Here is a 19,455-nt window from a genome sequence, read left to right as displayed (position 1 = left end):
TTCACAGAACACAAAGAAGTTTCTCAGAAAGCTTCTTTCTCTTTATTATCGGAGGATATTTCCTTTGGCCCTATAGTCTTCAAAGGGATCCGAAATATCTGTTCTCAGATTCCACAGAAACAAGGCCAGCAAAGAGATCCACGAAATACAGATGTAACTCTGTGAGATGAATTAACAGAACACTGAGCAGTTTCTCAGGAAGCTTCTTTCCAGATTTCATCTGTGGATATTTCCTTTTTCAACATAGCCCTCTATGGGATCCAAATATCACTTTGCCAATTCCACAAGAACTGTCTTAGTTAAAGGCTTCTTTAGGGGAAAGCTGTAACTCTGTGAGATGATTTCACAGAACACAAAGAAGTTTCTCAGAAAGCTTCTTTCTCTTTGTTACCGGAGGATATTTCCTTTGGCACTATAATCTTCAAAGGGATCCGAAATATCTGTTCTCAGATTCCACAGAAATAAGGCTAGCAAAGAGATCCACGAAATACAGATGTAACTCTGTGAGATGAATTAACAGAACACTAAGCAATTTCTCAGGAAGCTTCTTTGCAGATTTCATCTGAGGATATTTCCTTTTTCACCATAGCCCTCTATGGGCTTCCAAATATCACTTTGCCAATTCCACAAGAACTGTCTTAGCGAAAGGCTTCTTGAGGGGAAAGCTGTAACTCTGTGAGATGATTTCACAGAACACAAAGAAGTTTCTCAGAAAGCTTCTTTCTCTTTGTTATCGGAGGATATTTCCTTTGGCCCTATGGTCTTCAAAGGGATCCGAAATATCTGTTCTCAGATTCCACAGAAATAAGTCTAGCAAGGAGATCCACGAAATACAGATGTAACTCTGTGAAATGAATTAACAGAACACTAAGCAGTTTCTCAGGAAGCTTCTTTCCAGATTTCATCTGAGGATATTTCCTTTGTCACCATAGCCCTCTATGGGCTTCCAAATATCACTTTGCCAATTCCACAAGAACTGTCTTAGCGAAAGGCTTCTTGAGGGGAAAGCTGTAACTCTGTGAGATGATTTCACAGAACACAAAGAAGTTTCTCAGAAAGCTTCTTTCTCTTTGTTATCGGAGGATATTTCCTTTGGCCCTATGGTCTTCAAAGGGATCCGAAATATCTGTTCTCAGATTCCACAGAAATAAGGCTAGCAAAGAGATCCACGAAATACAGATGTAACTCTGTGAGATGAATTAACAGAACACTAAGCAGTTTCTCAGGAAGCTTCTTTCCAGATTTCATCTGAGGATATTTCCTTTTTCACCATAGCCCTCTATGGGCTTCCAAATATCACTTTGCCAATGCCACAAGAATTGTCTTAGCGAAAGGCTTCTTGAGGGGAAAGCTGTAACTCTGTGAGATGATTTCACAGAACACAAAGAAGTTTCTCAGAAAGCTTCTTTCTCTTTGTTACTGGAGGATATTTCCTTTGGCCCTATAATCTTCAAAGTTATCCGAAATATCTGTTCTCAGATTCCACAGAAATAAGGCTAGCAAAGAGATCCACGAAATACACATGTAACTCTGTGAGATGAATTAACAGAACACTAAGCAGTTTCTCAGGAAGCTTCTTTCCAGATTTCATCGGAGGATATTTCCTTTTTCACCATAGCCCTCTATGGGCTTCCAAATATCACTTTGCCAATTCCACAAGAACTGTCTTAGCGAAAGGTTTCTTGAGGGGAAAGCTGTAACTCTGTGAGTTGATTTCACAGAACACAAAGAAGGTTCTCAGAAAGCTTCTTTCTCTTTGTTATCGGAGGATATTTCATTTGGCCCTATTGTCTTCAAAGGGATCCGAAATATCTGTTCTCAGATTCCACAGAAATAAGGCTAGCAAAGAGATCCACGAAATACAGATGTAACTCTGTGAGATGAATTAACAGAATACTAAGCATTTTCTCAGGAAGCTTCTTTCCAGATTTCATCTGAGGATATTTCCTTTTACACCGTAGCCCTCTATGGTCTTCCAAATATCTCTTTGCCAATTCCACAAGAACTGTCTTAGCGAAAGACTTCTTGAGGGGAAAGCTGTAAATCTGGAAGATGATTTCACAGAACACAAAGATGTTTCTCAGAAAGCTTCTTTGTCTTTCTTATCGGAGGATATTTCATTTGGCCCTATTGTCTTCAAAGGGATCCGAAATATCTCTTCTCAGATTCCACAGAAAAAAGGCTAGCAAAGAGTTCCACGAAATACAGATGTAACTCTGTGAGATGAATTAACAGAACACTAAGCAGTTTCTCAGGAAGCTTCTTTCCAGATTTCATCTGAGAATATTTCCTTTGTCACCAGAGCCCTCTATGGGCTTCCAAATATCACTTTGCCAATTCCACAAGAACTGTCTTAGCGAAAGGCTTCTTGAGGGGAAAGCTGTAACTCTGTGAGATGATTTCACAGAACACAAAGAAGTTTCTCCGAAAGCTTCTTTCTCTTTGTTATCGGAGGATATTTCCTTTGGCCCTATGGTCTTCAAAGGGATCCGAAATATCTGTTCACAGATTCCACAGAAATAAGGCTAGCAAAGAGATCCACGAAATACAGATGTAACTCTGTGAGATGAATTAACAGAACACTAAGCAGTTTCTCAGGAAGCTTCTTTCCAGATTTCATCTGAGGATATTTCCTTTTTCACCATAGAACTCTATGGGCTTTCAAATATCACTTTGCCAATTCCACAAGAACTGTCTTAGCGAAAGGCTTCTTGAGGGGAAAGCTGTAACTCTGTGAGATGATTTCACAGAACACAAAGAAGTTTCTCAGAAAGCTTCTTTCTCTTTGTTATCGGAGGATATTTCCTTTGGCCTTGTGGTCTTCAAAGGGATCCGAAATATCTGTTCTCAGATTCCACAGAAATAAGGCTAGCAAAGAGATCCACGAAATACAGATGTAACTCTGTGAGATGAATTAACAGAACACTAAGCAGTTTCTCAGGAAGCTTCTTTCCAGATTTCATCTGAGGATATTTCCTTTGTCACCATAGCCATCTATGGGCTTCCAAATATCACTTTGCCAATTCCACAAGAACTGTCTTAGCGAAAGGCTTCTTGAGGGGAAAGCTGTAACTCTGTGAGATGATTTCACAGAACACAAAGAAGTTTCTCAGAAAGCTTCTTTCTCTTTGTTATCGGAGGATATTTCCTTTGGCCCTATGGTCTTCAAAGGGATCTGAAATATCTGTTTTCAGATTCCACAGAAATAAGGCTAGCAAAGAGATCCACGAAATACAGATGTAACTCTGTGAGATGAATTAACAGAACACTAAGCAGTTTCTCAGGAAGCTTCTTTCCAGATTTCATCTGAGGATATTTCCTTTTTCACCATAGCCCTCTATGGGCTTCCAGATATCACTTTGCCAATGCCACAAGAATTGTCTTAGCGAAAGGCTTCTTGAGGGGAAAGCTGTAACTCTGTGAGATGATTTCACAGAACACAAAGAAGTTTCTCAGAAAGCTTCTTTCTCTTTGTTACCGGAGGATATTTCCTTTGGCCCTATAATCTTCAAAGTTATCCGAAATATCTGTTCTCAGATTCCACAGAAATAAGGCTAGCAAAGAGATCCACGAAATACACATGTAACTCTGTGAGATGAATTAACAGAACACTAAGCAGTTTCTCAGGAAGCTTCTTTCCAGATTTCATCTGAGAATATTTCCTTTTTCACCATAGCCCTCTATGGGCTTCCAAATATCACTTTGCCAATTCCACAAGAACTGTCTTAGCGAAAGGCTTCTTGAGGGGAAAGCTGTAACTCTGTGAGATGATTTCACAGAACACAAAGAAGTTTCTCAGAAAGCTTCTTTCTCTTTGTTACCGGAGGATATTTCCTTTGGCCCTATAATCTTCAAAGTTATCCGAAATATCTGTTCTCAGATTCCACAGAAATAAGGCTAGCAAAGAGATCCACGAAATACAGATGTAACTCTGTGAGATGAATTAACAGAACACTAAGCAATTTCTCAGGAAGCTTCTTTCCAGATTTCATCTGAGGATATTTCCTTTTTCACCATAGCCCTCTATGGGCTTCCAAATATCACTTTGCCAATTCCACAAGAACTGTCTTAGCGAAAGGTTTCTTGAGGGGAAAGCTGTAACTCTGTGAGATGATTTCACAGAACACAAAGAAGGTTCTCAGAAAGCTTCTTTCTCTTTGTTATCGGAGGATATTTCATTTGGCCCTATTGTCTTCAAAGGGATCCGAAATATCTGTTCTCAGATTCCACAGAAATAAGGCTAGCAAAGAGATCCACGAAATACAGATGTAACTCTGTGAGATGAATTAACAGAATACTAAGCATTTTCTCAGGAAGCTTCTTTCCAGATTTCATCTGAGGATATTTCCTTTTACACCGTAGCCCTCTATGGTCTTCCAAATATCACTTTGCCAATTCCACAATAACTGTCTTAGCGAAAGACTTCTTGAGGGAAAAGCTGTAAATCTGGAAGATGATTTCACAGAACACAAAGATGTTTCTCAGAAAGCTTCTTTGTCTTTCTTATCGGAGGATATTTCATTTGGCCCTATTGTCTTCAAAGGGATCCGAAATATCTCTTCTCAGATTCCACAGAAATAAGGCTAGCAAAGAGTTCCACGAAATACAGATGTAACTCTGTGAGATGAATTAACAGAACACTAAGCAGTTTCTCAGGAAGCTTCTTTCCAGATTTCATCTGAGGATATTTCCTTTGTCACCATAGCCCTCTATGGGCTTCCAAATATCACTTTGCCAATTCCACAAGAACTGTCTTAGCGAAAGGTTTCTTGAGGGGAAACCTGTAACTCTGTGAGATGATTTCACAGAACACAAAGAAGTTTCTCCGAAAGCTTCTTTCTCTTTGTTATCGGAGGATATTTCCTTTGGCCCTATGGTCTTCAAAGGGATCCGAAATATCTGTTCACAGATTCCACAGAAATAAGGCTAGCAAAGAGATCCACGAAATACAGATGTAACTCTGTGAGATGAATTAACAGAACACTAAGCAGTTTCTCAGGAAGCTTCTTTCCAGATTTCATCTGAGGATATTTCCTTTTTCACCATAGAACTCTATGGGCTTTCAAATATCACTTTGCCAATTCCACAAGAACTGTCTTAGCGAAAGGCTTCTTGAGGAGAAAGCTGTAACTCTGTGAGATGATTTCACAGAACACAAAGAAGTTTCTCAGAAAGCTTCTTTCTCTTTGTTATCGGAGGATATTTCCTTTGGCCCTATAGTCTTCAAAGGGATCCGAAATATCTGTTCTCAGATTCCACAGAAATAAGGCTAGCAAAGAGATGCACGAAATACAGATGTAACCCTGTGAGATGAATTAAGAGAACACTAAGCAGTTTCTCAGGAAGCTTCTTTCCAGATTTCATCTGAGGATATTTCCTTTGTCACCATAGTCCTCTATGGGCTTCCAAATATCACTTTGCCAATTCCACAAGAGCTGTCTCATCGAAAGGCTTCTTGAGACGAAAGCTGTAACTCTGTGAGATGATTTCACAGAACACAAAGAAGTTTCTCAGAAAGCTTCTTTCTCTTTATTATCGGAGGATATTTCCTTTGGCCCTATAGTCTTCAAAGGGATCCGAAATATCTGTTCTCAGATTCCACAGAAACAAGGCCAGCAAAGAGATCCACGAAATACAGATGTAACTCTGTGAGATGAATTAACAGAACACTGAGCAGTTTCTCAGGAAGCTTCTTTCCAGATTTCATCTGTGGATATTTCCTTTTTCAACATAGCCCTCTATGGGATCCAAATATCACTTTGCCAATTCCACAAGAACTGTCTTAGTTAAAGGCTTCTTTAGGGGAAAGCTGTAACTCTGTGAGATGATTTCACAGAACACAAAGAAGTTTCTCAGAAAGCTTCTTTCTCTTTGTTACCGGAGGATATTTCCTTTGGCACTATAATCTTCAAAGGGATCCGAAATATCTGTTCTCAGATTCCACAGAAATAAGGCTAGCAAAGAGATCCACGAAATACAGATGTAACTCTGTGAGATGAATTAACAGAACACTAAGCAATTTCTCAGGAAGCTTCTTTGCAGATTTCATCTGAGGATATTTCCTTTTTCACCATAGCCCTCTATGGGCTTCCAAATATCACTTTGCCAATTCCACAAGAACTGTCTTAGCGAAAGGCTTCTTGAGGGGAAAGCTGTAACTCTGTGAGATGATTTCACAGAACACAAAGAAGTTTCTCAGAAAGATTCTTTCTCTTTGTTATCGGAGGATATTTCCTTTGGCCCTATGGTCTTCAAAGGGATCCGAAATATCTGTTCTCAGATTCCACAGAAATAAGTCTAGCAAGGAGATCCACGAAATACAGATGTAACTCTGTGAAATGAATTAACAGAACACTAAGCAGTTTCTCAGGAAGCTTCTTTCCAGATTTCATCTGAGGATATTTCCTTTTTCACCATAGCCCTCTATGGGCTTCCAAATATCACTTTGCCAATTCCACAAGAACTGTCTTAGCGAAAGGCTTCTTGAGGGGAAAGCTGTAACTCTGTGAGATGATTTCACAGAACACAAAGAAGTTTCTCAGAAAGCTTCTTTCTCTTTGTTATCGGAGGATATTTCCTTTGGCCCTGTGGTCTTCAAAGGGATCCGAAATATCTGTTCTCAGATTCCACAGAAATAAGGCTAGCAAAGAGATCCACGAAATACAGATGTAACTCTGTGAGATGAATTAACAGAACACTAAGCAGTTTCTCAGGAAGCTTCTTTCCAGATTTCATCTGAGGATATTTCCTTTGTCACCATAGCCCTCTATGGGCTTCCAAATATCACTTTGCCAATTCCACAAGAACTGTCTTAGCGAAAGGCTTCTTGAGGGGAAAGCTGTAACTCTGTGAGATGATTTCACAGAACACAAAGAAGTTTCTCAGAAAGCTTCTTTCTCTTTGTTATCGGAGGATATTTCCTTTGGCCCTATGGTCTTCAAAGGGATCCGAAATATCTGTTCTCAGATTCCACAGAAATAAGGCTAGCAAAGAGATCCACGAAATACAGATGTAACTCTGTGAGATGAATTAACAGAACACTAAGCAGTTTCTCAGGAAGCTTCTTTCCAGATTTCATCTGAGGATATTTCCTTTTTCACCATAGCCCTCTAAGGGCTTCCAAATATCACTTTGCCAATGCCACAAGAATTGTCTTAGCGAAAGGCTTCTTGAGGGGAAAGCTGTAACTCTGTGAGATGATTTCACAGAACACAAAGAAGTTTCTCAGAAAGCTTCTTTCTCTTTGTTACTGGAGGATATTTCCTTTGGCCCTATAATCTTCAAAGTTATCCGAAATATCTGTTCTCAGATTCCACAGAAATAAGGCTAGCAAAGAGATCCACGAAATACACATGTAACTCTGTGAGATGAATTAACAGAACACTAAGCAGTTTCTCAGGAAGCTTCTTTCCAGATTTCATCGGAGGATATTTCCTTTTTCACCATAGCCCTCTATGGGCTTCCAAATATCACTTTGCCAATTCCACAAGAACTGTCTTAGCGAAAGGTTTCTTGAGGGGAAAGCTGTAACTCTGTGAGTTGATTTCACAGAACACAAAGAAGGTTCTCAGAAAGCTTCTTTCTCTTTGTTATCGGAGGATATTTCATTTGGCCCTATTGTCTTCAAAGGGATCCGAAATATCTGTTCTCAGATTCCACAGAAATAAGGCTAGCAAAGAGATCCACGAAATACAGATGTAACTCTGTGAGATGAATTAACAGAATACTAAGCATTTTCTCAGGAAGCTTCTTTCCAGATTTCATCTGAGGATATTTCCTTTTACACCGTAGCCCTCTATGGTCTTCCAAATATCTCTTTGCCAATTCCACAAGAACTGTCTTAGCGAAAGACTTCTTGAGGGGAAAGCTGTAAATCTGGAAGATGATTTCACAGAACACAAAGATGTTTCTCAGAAAGCCTCTTTGTCTTTCTTATCGGAGGATATTTCATTTGGCCCTATTGTCTTCAAAGGGATCCGAAATATCTCTTCTCAGATTCCACAGAAAAAAGGCTAGCAAAGAGTTCCACGAAATACAGATGTAACTCTGTGAGATGAATTAACAGAACACTAAGCAGTTTCTCAGGAAGCTTCTTTCCAGATTTCATCTGAGAATATTTCCTTTGTCACCAGAGCCCTCTATGGGCTTCCAAATATCACTTTGCCAATTCCACAAGAACTGTCTTAGCGAAAGGCTTCTTGAGGGGAAAGCTGTAACTCTGTGAGATGATTTCACAGAACACAAAGAAGTTTCTCCGAAAGCTTCTTTCTCTTTATTATCGGAGGATATTTCCTTTGGCCCTATGGTCTTCAAAGGGATCCGAAATATCTGTTCACAGATTCCACAGAAATAAGGCTAGCAAAGAGATCCACGAAATACAGATGTAACTCTGTGAGATGAATTAACAGAACACTAAGCAGTTTCTCAGGAAGCTTCTTTCCAGATTTCATCTGAGGATATTTCCTTTTTCACCATAGAACTCTATGGGCTTTCAAATATCACTTTGCCAATTCCACAAGAACTGTCTTAGCGAAAGGCTTCTTGAGGGGAAAGCTGTAACTCTGTGAGATGATTTCACAGAACACAAAGAAGTTTCTCAGAAAGCTTCTTTCTCTTTGTTATCGGAGGATATTTCCTTTGGCCTTGTGGTCTTCAAAGGGATCCGAAATATCTGTTCTCAGATTCCACAGAAATAAGGCTAGCAAAGAGATCCACGAAATACAGATGTAACTCTGTGAGATGAATTAACAGAACACTAAGCAGTTTCTCAGGAAGCTTCTTTCCAGATTTCATCTGAGGATATTTCCTTTGTCACCATAGCCATCTATGGGCTTCCAAATATCACTTTGCCATTTCCACAAGAACTGTCTTAGCGAAAGGCTTCTTGAGGGGAAAGCTGTAACTCTGTGAGATGATTTCACAGAACACAAAGAAGTTTCTCAGAAAGCTTCTTTCTCTTTGTTATCGGAGGATATTTCCTTTGGCCCTATGGTCTTCAAAGGGATCTGAAATATCTGTTTTCAGATTCCACAGAAATAAGGCTAGCAAAGAGATCCACGAAATACAGATGTAACTCTGTGAGATGAATTAACAGAACACTAAGCAGTTTCTCAGGAAGCTTCTTTCCAGATTTCATCTGAGGATATTTCCTTTTTCACCATAGCCCTCTATGGGCTTCCAGATATCACTTTGCCAATGCCACAAGAATTGTCTTAGCGAAAGGCTTCTTGAGGGGAAAGCTGTAACTCTGTGAGATGATTTCACAGAACACAAAGAAGTTTCTCAGAAAGCTTCTTTCTCTTTGTTACCGGAGGATATTTCCTTTGGCCCTATAATCTTCAAAGTTATCCGAAATATCTGTTCTCAGATTCCACAGAAATAAGGCTAGCAAAGAGATCCACGAAATACACATGTAACTCTGTGAGATGAATTAACAGAACACTAAGCAGTTTCTCAGGAAGCTTCTTTCCAGATTTCATCTGAGAATATTTCCTTTTTCACCATAGCCCTCTATGGGCTTCCAAATATCACTTTGCCAATTCCACAAGAACTGTCTTAGCGAAAGGCTTCTTGAGGGGAAAGCTGTAACTCTGTGAGATGATTTCACAGAACACAAAGAAGTTTCTCAGAAAGCTTCTTTCTCTTTGTTACCGGAGGATATTTCCTTTGGCCCTATAATCTTCAAAGGGATCCGAAATATCTGTTCTCAGATTCCACAGAAATAAGGCTAGCAAAGAGATCCACGAAATACAGATGTAACTCTGTGAGATGAATTAACAGAACACTAAGCAATTTCTCAGGAAGCTTCTTTCCAGATTTCATCTGAGGATATTTCCTTTTTCACCATAGCCCTCTATGGGCTTCCAAATATCACTTTGCCAATTCCACAAGAACTGTCTTAGCGAAAGGCTTCTTGAGGGAAAAGCTGTAACTCTGTGAGATGATTTCACAGAACACAAAGAAGTTTCTCAGAAAGCTTCTTTCTCTTTGTTATCGGAGGATATTTCCTTTGGCCCTGTGGTCTTCAAAGGGATCCGAAATATCTGTTCTCAGATTCCACAGAAATAAGGCTAGCAAAGAGATCCACGAAATACAGATGTAACTCTGTGAGATGAATTAACAGAACACTAAGCAGTTTCTCAGGAAGCTTCTTTCCAGAATTCATCTGAGGATATTTCCTTTGTCACCATAGCCCTGTATGGGCTTCCAAATATCACTTTGCCAATTCCACAAGAACTGTCTTAGCGAAAGGCTTCTTGAGGGGAAAGCTGTAACTCTGTGAGATGATTTCACAGAACACAAAGAAGTTTCTCAGAAAGCTTCTTTCTCTTTGTTATCGGAGGATATTTCCTTTGGCCCTATGGTCTTCAAAGGGATCCGAAATATCTGTTCTCAGATTCCACAGAAATAAGGCTAGCAAAGAGATCAACGAAATACACATGTAACTCTGTGAGATGAATTAACAGAACACTAAGCAGTTTCTCAGGAAGCTTCTTTCCAGATTTCATCTGAGGATATTTCCTTTTTCACCATAGCCCTCTATGGGCTTCCAAATATCACTTTGCCAATTCCACAAGAACTGTCTTAGCGAAAGGTTTCTTGACGGGAAAGCTGTAACTCTGTGAGATGATTTCACAGAACACAAAGAAGGTTCTCAGAAAGCTTCTTTCTCTTTGTTATCGGAGGATATTTCATTTGGCCCTGTGGTCTTCAAAGGGATCCGAAATATCTGTTCTCAGATTCCACAGAAATAAGGCTAGCAAAGAGATCCACGAAATACAGATGTAACTCTGTGAGGTGAATTAACAGAACACTAAGCAGTTTCTCAGGAAGCTTCTTTCCAGATTTCATCTGAGGATATTTCCTTTTTCACCATAGCCCTCTATGGGCTTCCAAATATCACTTTTCCAATTCCACAAGTACTGTTTTAGCGAAAGGCTTCTTGAGGGGAAAGCTGTAACTCTGTGAGATGATTTCACAGAACACAAAGAAGTTTCTCAGAAAGCTTCTTTCTCTTTGTTATCGGAGGATATTTCCTTTGGCCCTATAGTCTTCGAAGGGATCCGAAATATCTGTTCTCAGCTTCCACAGAAATAAGGCTAGGAAAGAGATCCACGACATACAGATGTAACTCTGTGAGATGAATTAACAGAACACTAAGCAGTTTCTCAGGAAGCTTCTTTCCAGATTTCATCTGAGGATATTTCCTTTTTCACCATAGCCCTGTATGGGCTTCCAAATATCACTTTGCCAATTCCACAAGAACTGTCTTAGCGAAAGGCTTCTTGAGAGGAAAGCTGTAACTCTGTGAGATGATTTCACAGAACACAAAGAAGTTTCTCAGAAAGCTTCTTTTCTTTGTTATCGGAAGATATTTCCTTTGGCCCTGTAGTCTTCAAAGGGATCTGAAATATCTGTTCTCAGATTCCACAGAAATAAGGCTAGGAAAGAGATCCACGAAATACAGATGTAACTCAGTGAGATGTATTAACAGAACTCTAAGCAGTTTCTCATGAAGCTTCTTTCCAAATTTCATCTGAGGATATTTCCTTTTTCACCATCGCCCTCTATGGGTTTCCAAATACCACTTTGCCAATTCCACAAGAACTTTCTTAGCGAAAGGCTTCTTGAGGGGAAAGCTGTAACTCGGTGAGATGATTTCACAGAACACAAAGAAGGTTCTCAGAAAGCTTCTTTCTCTTTGTTATTGGAGGATATTTCATTTGGCCCTATTGTCTTCAAAGGGATCCGAAATATCTGTTCTCAGATTCCACAGAAATAAGGCTAGCAAAGAGATCCACGAAATATAGATGTAACTCTGTGAGATAAATTAGCAGAACACTAAGCCGTTTCTCAGGAAGCTTCTTTCCAGATTTCATCTGAGGGTATTTCCTTTGTCACCATAGCCCTCTATGGGCTTCCAAATATCACTTTGCCAATTCCACAAGAACTGACTTAGCGAAAGGCTTCTTGAGGGGAAAGCTGTAATTCTGTGAGATGATTTCACAGAACACAAAGAAGTTTCTCAGAAAGCTTCTTTCTCTTTGTTATCGAAGGATATTTCCTTTGGCCCTATAGTTTTCAAAGGGATCCGAAATATCTGTTCTCAGATTCCACAGAATTAAGGCCAGCAAAGAGATCCACGAAATACAGATGTAACTCTGTGAGATGAATTAACAGAACACTGAGCAGTTTCTCAGGAAGCTTCTTTCCAGATTTCATCTGAGGATATTTCCTTTGTCACCATAGCCCTCTATGGGCTTCCAAATATCACTTTGCCAATTCCACAAGAACTGTCTTAGCGAAAGGCTTCTTGAGGGGAAAGCTGTAACTCTGTGAGATGATTTCACAGAACACAAAGAAGTTTCTCAGAAAGCTTCTTTCTCTTTGTTATCGGAGGATATTTCCTTTGGCCCTATGGTCTTCAAAGGGATCCGAAATATCTGTTCTCAGATTCCACAGAAATAAGGCTAGCAAAGAGATCCACGAAATACAGATGTAACTCTGTGAGATGAATTAACAGAACACTAAGCAGTTTCTCAGGAAGCTTCTTTCCAGATTTCATGTGAGGATATTTCCTTTTTCACCATAGCCCTCTATGGGCTTCCAAATATCACTTTGCCAATTCCACAAGAACTGTCTTAGCGAAAGGTTTCTGGAGGGGAAAGCTGTAACTCTGGGAGATGATTTCACAGAACACAAAGAAGGTTCTCAGAAAGCTTCTTTCTCTTTGTTATCGGAGGATATTTCATTTGGCCCTATTGTCTTCAAAGGGATCCGAAATATCTGTTCTCAGATTCCACAGAAGTAAGGCTAGCAAAGAGATCCACGAAATACAGATGTAACTCTGTGAGATGAATTAACAGAATACTAAGCATTTTCTCAGGAAGCTTCTTTCCAGATTTCATCTGAGGATATTTCCTTTTACACCGTAGCCCTCTATGGTCTTCCAAATATCTCTTTGCCAATTCCACAAGAACTGTCTTAGCGAAAGACTTCTTGAGGGGAAAGCTGTAAATCTGGAAGATGATTTCACAAAACACAAAGATGTTTCTCAGAAAGCTTCTTTGTCTTTCTTATCGGAGGATATTTCATTTGGCCCTATTGTCTTCAAAGGGATCCGAAATATCTCTTCTCAGATTCCACAGAAATAAGGCTAGCAAAGAGTTCCACGAAATACAGATGTAACTCTGTGAGATGAATTAACAGAACACTAAGCAGTTTCTCAGGAAGCTTCTTCCAGATTTCATCTGAGGATATTTCCTTTGTCACCGGAGCCCTCTATGGGCTTCCAAATATCACTTTGCCAATTCCACAAGAACTGTCTTAGCGAAAGGCTTCTTGAGGGGAAAGCTGTAACTCTGTGAGATGATTTCACAGAACACTAAGAAGTTTCTCAGAAAGCTTCTTTCTCTTTGTTATCGGAGGATATTTCCTTTGGCCCTATGGTCTTCAAAGGGATCCGAAATATCTGTTCACAGATTCCAGAGAAATAAGGCTAGCAAAGAGATCCATGAAATGCAGATGTAACTCTGTGAGATGAATTAACAGAACACTAAGCAGTTTCTCAGGAAGCTTCTTTCCAGATTTCATCTGAGGATATTTCCTTTTTCACCATAGAACTCTATGGGCTTCCAAATATCACTTTGCCAATTCCACAAGAACTGTCTTAGCGAAAGGCTTCTTGAGGAGAAAGCTGTAACTCTGTGAGATGATTTCACAGAACACAAAGAAGTTTCTCAGAAAGCTTCTTTCTCTTTGTTATCGGAGGATATTTCCTTTGGCCCTATAGTCTTCAAAGGGATCCGAAATATCTGTTCTCAGATTCCACAGAAATAAGGCTAGGAAAGAGATCCACGACATACAGTTGTAACTCTGTGAGATGAATTAACAGAACACTAAGCAGTTTTTCAGGAAGCTTCTTTCCAGATTTCATCTGAGGATATTTCCTTTTTCACCATAGCCCTCTATGGTCTTCCAAATATCACTTTGCCAATTCCACAAGAACTGTCTTAGCGAAAGGCTTCTTGAGGGGAAAGCTGTAACTCTGTGAGATGATTTCACAGAACACAAAGAAGTTTCTCAGAAAGCTTCTTTCTCTTTGTTATCGGAAGATATTTCCTTTGGCCCTATGGTCTTCAAAGGGATCCGAAAAATCTGTTCTCAGATTCCACAGAAATAAGGCTAGCAAAGAGATACACGAAATACAGATGTAACTCTGTGAGATGAATTAACAGTACACTAAGCAGTTTCTCAGGAAGCTTCTTTCCAGATTTCATCTGAGGATATTTCCTTTTTCACCATAGCACTCTATGGGCTTCCAAATATCACTTTGCCAATTCCACAAGAACTGTCTTGCGAAAGGCTTCTTGAGGGGAAAGCTGTAACTCTGTGAGATGATTTCACAGAACACAAAGAAGGTTCTCAGAAAGCTTCTTTCTCTTTGTTATCGGAGGATATTTCCTTTGGCCCTATGGTCTTCAAAGGGATCCGAAATATCTGTTCTCAGATTCCACAGAAATAAGGCCAGCAAAGAGATCCACGAAATACAGATGTAACTCTGTGAAATGAATTAACAGAACACTAAGCAGTTTCTCAGGAAGCTTCTTTGCAGATTTCATATGAGGATATTTCCTTTTTCAGCATAGCCCTCTATGGGCTTCCAAATATCACGTTGCCAATTCCACAAGAACTGTCTTAGCGAAAGGCTTCTTGAGGGGAAAGCTGTAACTCTGTGAGATGATTTCACAGAACACAAAGAAGTCTCTCAGAAAGCTTCTTTCTCTTTGTTACCGGAGGATATTTCCTTTGGCCCTATAATCTTCAAAGGGATCCGAAATATCTGTTCTCAGATTCCATAGAAATAAGTCTAGCAAGGAGATCCATGAAATACAGATGTAACTCTGTGAGATGAATTAACAGTACACTAAGCAGTTTCTCAGGAAGCTTCTTTCCAGATTTCATCTGAGGATATTTCCTTTTTCACCATAGCCCTCTATGGGCTTCCAAATATCACTTTGCCAATTCCACAAGAACTGTCTTAGCGAAAGGCTTCTTGAGGGGAAAGCTGTAACTCTGTGAGATGATTTCACAGAACACAAAGAAGGTTCTCAGAAAGCTTCTTTCTCTTTGTTATCGGAGGATATTTCCTTTGGCCCTATGGTCTTCAAAGGGATCCGAAATATCTGTTCTCAGATTCCACAGAAATAAGGCTAGCAAAGATATCCACGAAATACAGTTGTAACTCTGTGAGATGAATTAACAGAACACTAAGCAGTTTCTCAGGAAGCTTCTTTCCAGATTTCATCTGAGGATATTTCCTTTTTCACCATAGCCCTCTATGGGCTTCCAAATATCACTTTGCCAATTCCACAAGAACTGTCTTAGTGAAAGGCTTCTTGAGGGGAAAGCTGTAACTCTGTGAGATGATTTCACAGAACACAAAGAAGTTTCTCAGAAAGCTTCTTTGTCTTTGTTACCGGAGGATATTTCCTTTGGCCCTATAATCTTCAAATGGATCCGAAATATCTGTTCTGAGATTCCACAGAAATAAGGCTAGCAAAGAGATCCACGAAATACAGATGTAACTATGTGAGATGAATTAACAGAACACTAAGCAGTTTCTCAGGAAGCTTCTTTCCAGATTTCATCTGAGGATATTTCCTTTGTCACCATAGCCCTCTATGGGCTTCCAAATATCACTTTGCCAATTCCAGAAGAACTGTCTTAGCGAAAGTCTTCTTGAGGGGAAAGCTGTAACTCTGTGAGATGATTTCACAGAACACAAAGAAGTTTCTCAGAAAGCTTCTTTCTCTTTGTTATCGGAGGATATTTCCTTTGGCCCTATGGTCTTCAAAGGGATCCGAAATATCTGTTCTCAGATTCCACAGAAATAAGGCTAGCAAAGAGATCCACGAAATACAGATGTAACTCTGTGAGATGAATTAACAGTACACTAAGCAGTTTCTCAGGAAGCTTCTTTCCAGATTTCATCTGAGGATATTTCCTTTGTCACCAGAGCCCTCTATGGGCTTCCAAATATCACTTTGCCAATTCCACAGGAACTGTCTTAGCGAAAGGCTTCTTGAGGAGAAAGCTGTAACTCTGTGAGATGATTTCACAGAACACTAAGAAGTTTCTCAGAAAGCTTCTTTCTCTTTGTTATCGGAGGATATTTCCTTTGGCCCTATGGTCTTCAAAGGGATCCGAAATATCTGTTCACAGATTCCAGAGAAATAAGGCTAGCAAAGAGATCCATGAAATACAGATGTAACTCTGTGAGATGAATTAACAGAACACTAAGCAGTTTCTCAGGAAGCTTCTTTCCAGATTTCATCTGAGGATATTTCCTTTTTCACCATAGAACTCTATGGGCTTCCAAATATCACTTTGCCAATTCCACAAGAACTGTCTTAGCGAAAGGCTTCTTGAGGAGAAAGCTGTAACTCTGTGAGATGATTTCACAGAACACAAAGAAGTTTCTCAGAAAGCTTCTTTCTCTTTGTTATCGGAGGATATTTCCTTTGGCCCTAGAGTCTTCAAAGGGATCCGAAATATCTGTTCTCAGATTCCACAGAAATAAGGCTAGCAAAGAGATCCACGAAATATAGATGTAACTCTGTGAGATGAATTAACAGAACACTAAGCCGTTTCTCAGGAAGCTTCTTTCCAGATTTCATCTGAGGGTATTTCCTTTGTCACCATAGCCCTCTATGGGCTTCCAAATATCACTTTGCCAATTCCACAAGAACTGACTTAGCGAAAGGCTTCTTGAGGGGAAAGCTGTAATTCTGTGAGATGATTTCACAGAACACAAAGAAGTTTCTCAGAAAGCTTCTTTCTCTTTGTTATCGGAGGATATTTCCTTTGGCCCTATGGTCTTCAAAGGGATCCGAAATATCTGTTCTCAGATTCCACAGAAATAAGGCCAGCAAAGAGATCCACGAAATACAGATGTAACTCTGTGAGATGAATTAACAGAACACTAAGCAGTTTCTCAGGAAGCTTCTTTGCAGATTTCATATGAGGATATTTCCTTTTTCAGCATAGCCCTCTATGGGCTTCCAAATATCACGTTGCCAATTCCACAAGAACTGTCTTAGCGAAAGGCTTCTTGAGGAGAAAGCTGTAACTCTGTGAGATGATTTCACAGAACACAAAGAAGTCTCTCAGAAAGCTTCTTTCTCATTGTTACCGGAGGATATTTCCTTTGGCCCTATAATCTTCAAAGGGATCCGAAATATCTGTTCTCAGATTCCACAGAAATAAGGCTAGCAAAGAGATCCACGAAATACAGATGTAACTCTGTGAGATGAATTAACAGAACACTAAGCAGTTTCTCAGGAAGCTTCTTTCCAGATTTCTTCTGAGGATATTTCCTTTTTCACCATAGCCCTCTACGGGCTTCCAAATATCACTTTACCAATTCCACAAGAACTGTCTTAGCGAAAGGCTTCTTGAGGGGAAAGCTGTAACTGTGTGAGATGATTTCACAGAACACAAAGAAGTTTCTCAGAAAGCTTCTTTCTCTTTGTTATCGGAGGATATTTCCTTTGGCCCTATGGACTTCAAAGGGATCCGAAATATCTGTTCTCAGATTCCATAGAAATAAGTCTAGCAAGGAGATCCATGAAATACAGATGTAACTCTGTGAGATGAATTAACAGAACACTAAGCAGTTTCTCAGGAAGCTTCTTTCCAGATTTCATCTGAGGATATTTCCTTTTTCACCATAGCCCTCTATGGGCTTCCAAATATCACTTTGCCAATTCCACAAGAACTGTCGTAGCGAAAGGCTTCTTGAGGGGAAAGCTGTAACTCTGTGAGATGATTTCACAGAACACAAAGAAGTTTCTCAGAAAGCTTCTTTCTCTTTGTTATCGGAGGATATTTCCTTTGGCCCTATGGTCTTCAAAGGGATCCGAAATATCTGTTCTCAGATTCCACAGAAATAAGGCTAGCAAAGAGATCCACGAAATACAGATGTAACTCTGTGAGATGAATTAACAGAACACTAAGCAGTTTCTCAGGAAGCTTCTTTCCAGATTTCATCTGAGGATATTTCCTTTTTCAACATAGCCCTCTATGGGCTTCCAAATATCACTTTGCCAATTCCACAAGAACTGTCTTAGCGAAAGGCTTCTTGAGGAGAAAGCTGTAACTCTGTGAGATGATTTCAGAGAACACAAAGAAGTTTCTCAGAAAGCTTCTTTCTCTTTGTTACCGGAGGATATTTCCTTTGGCCCTATAATCTTCAAAGGGATCCGAAATATCTGTTCTCAGATTCCACAGAAATAAGGCTAGCAAAGAGATCCACGAAATACAGATGTAACTATGTGAGATAAATTAACACAGCACTAAGCAGTTTCTCAGGAAGCTTCTTTCCAGATTTCATCTGAGGATAATTCCTTTGTCACCATAGCCCTCTATGGGCTTCCAAATATCACTTTTCCAATACCAGAAGAACTGTCTTAGCGAAAGGCTTCTTGAGGGGAAAGCTGTAACTCTGTGAGATGATTTCAAAGAACACAAAGAAGTTTCTCAGAAAGCTTCTTTCTCTTTGTTATCGGAGGATATTTCCTTTGGCCCTATGGTCTTCAAAGGGATCCGAAATATCTGTTCTCAGATTCCACAGAAATAAGGCTAGCAAAGAGATCCACGAAATACAGATGTAACTCTGTGAGATGAATTAACAGAACACTAAGCAGTTTCTCAGGAAGCTTCTTTCCAGATTTCATCTGAGGATATTTCCTTTTTCACCATAGCCCTCTATGGGCTTCCAAATATCACTTTGCCAATTCCACAAGAATTGTCTTAGCGAAAGGCTTCTTGAGGGGAAAGCTGTAACTCTGTGAGATGATTTCACAGAACACAAAGAAGTTTCTCAGAAAGCTTCTTTCTCTTTGTTACCGGAGGATATTTCCTTTGGCCCTATAATCTTCAAAGGGATCCGAAATGTCTGTTCTCAGATTCCACAGAAATAAGGCTAGCAAAGAGATACACGAAATACACATGTAACTCTGTGAGATGAATTAACAGAACACTAAGGAGTTTCGCAGGAAGCTTCTTTCCAGATTTCATCTGAGGATATTTCCTTTGTCACCATAGCCCTCTATGGGCTTCCAAATATCACTTTGCCAATTCCACAAGAACTGTCTCATCGAAAGGCTTCTTGAGACGAAAGCTGTAACTCTGTGAGATGATTTCACAGAACACAAAGAAGTTTCTCAGAAAGCTTCTTTCTCTTTATTATCGGAGGATATTTCCTTTGGGCCTATAGTCTTCAAAGGGATCCGAAATATCTGTTCTCAGATTCCACAGAAACAAGGCCAGGAAAGAGATCCACGAAATACAGATGTAACTCTGTGAGATGAATTAACAGAACACTGAGCAGTTTCTCAGGAAGCTTCTTTCCAGATTTCATCTGTGGATATTTCCTTTTTCAACATAGCCCTC

Source organism: Macaca nemestrina, chromosome 14, assembly GCF_043159975.1.
Source record: "Macaca nemestrina isolate mMacNem1 chromosome 14, mMacNem.hap1, whole genome shotgun sequence".
NCBI lineage: Eukaryota > Metazoa > Chordata > Mammalia > Primates > Cercopithecidae > Macaca > Macaca nemestrina.
Note: the sequence above shows the minus strand (reverse complement) of the source record.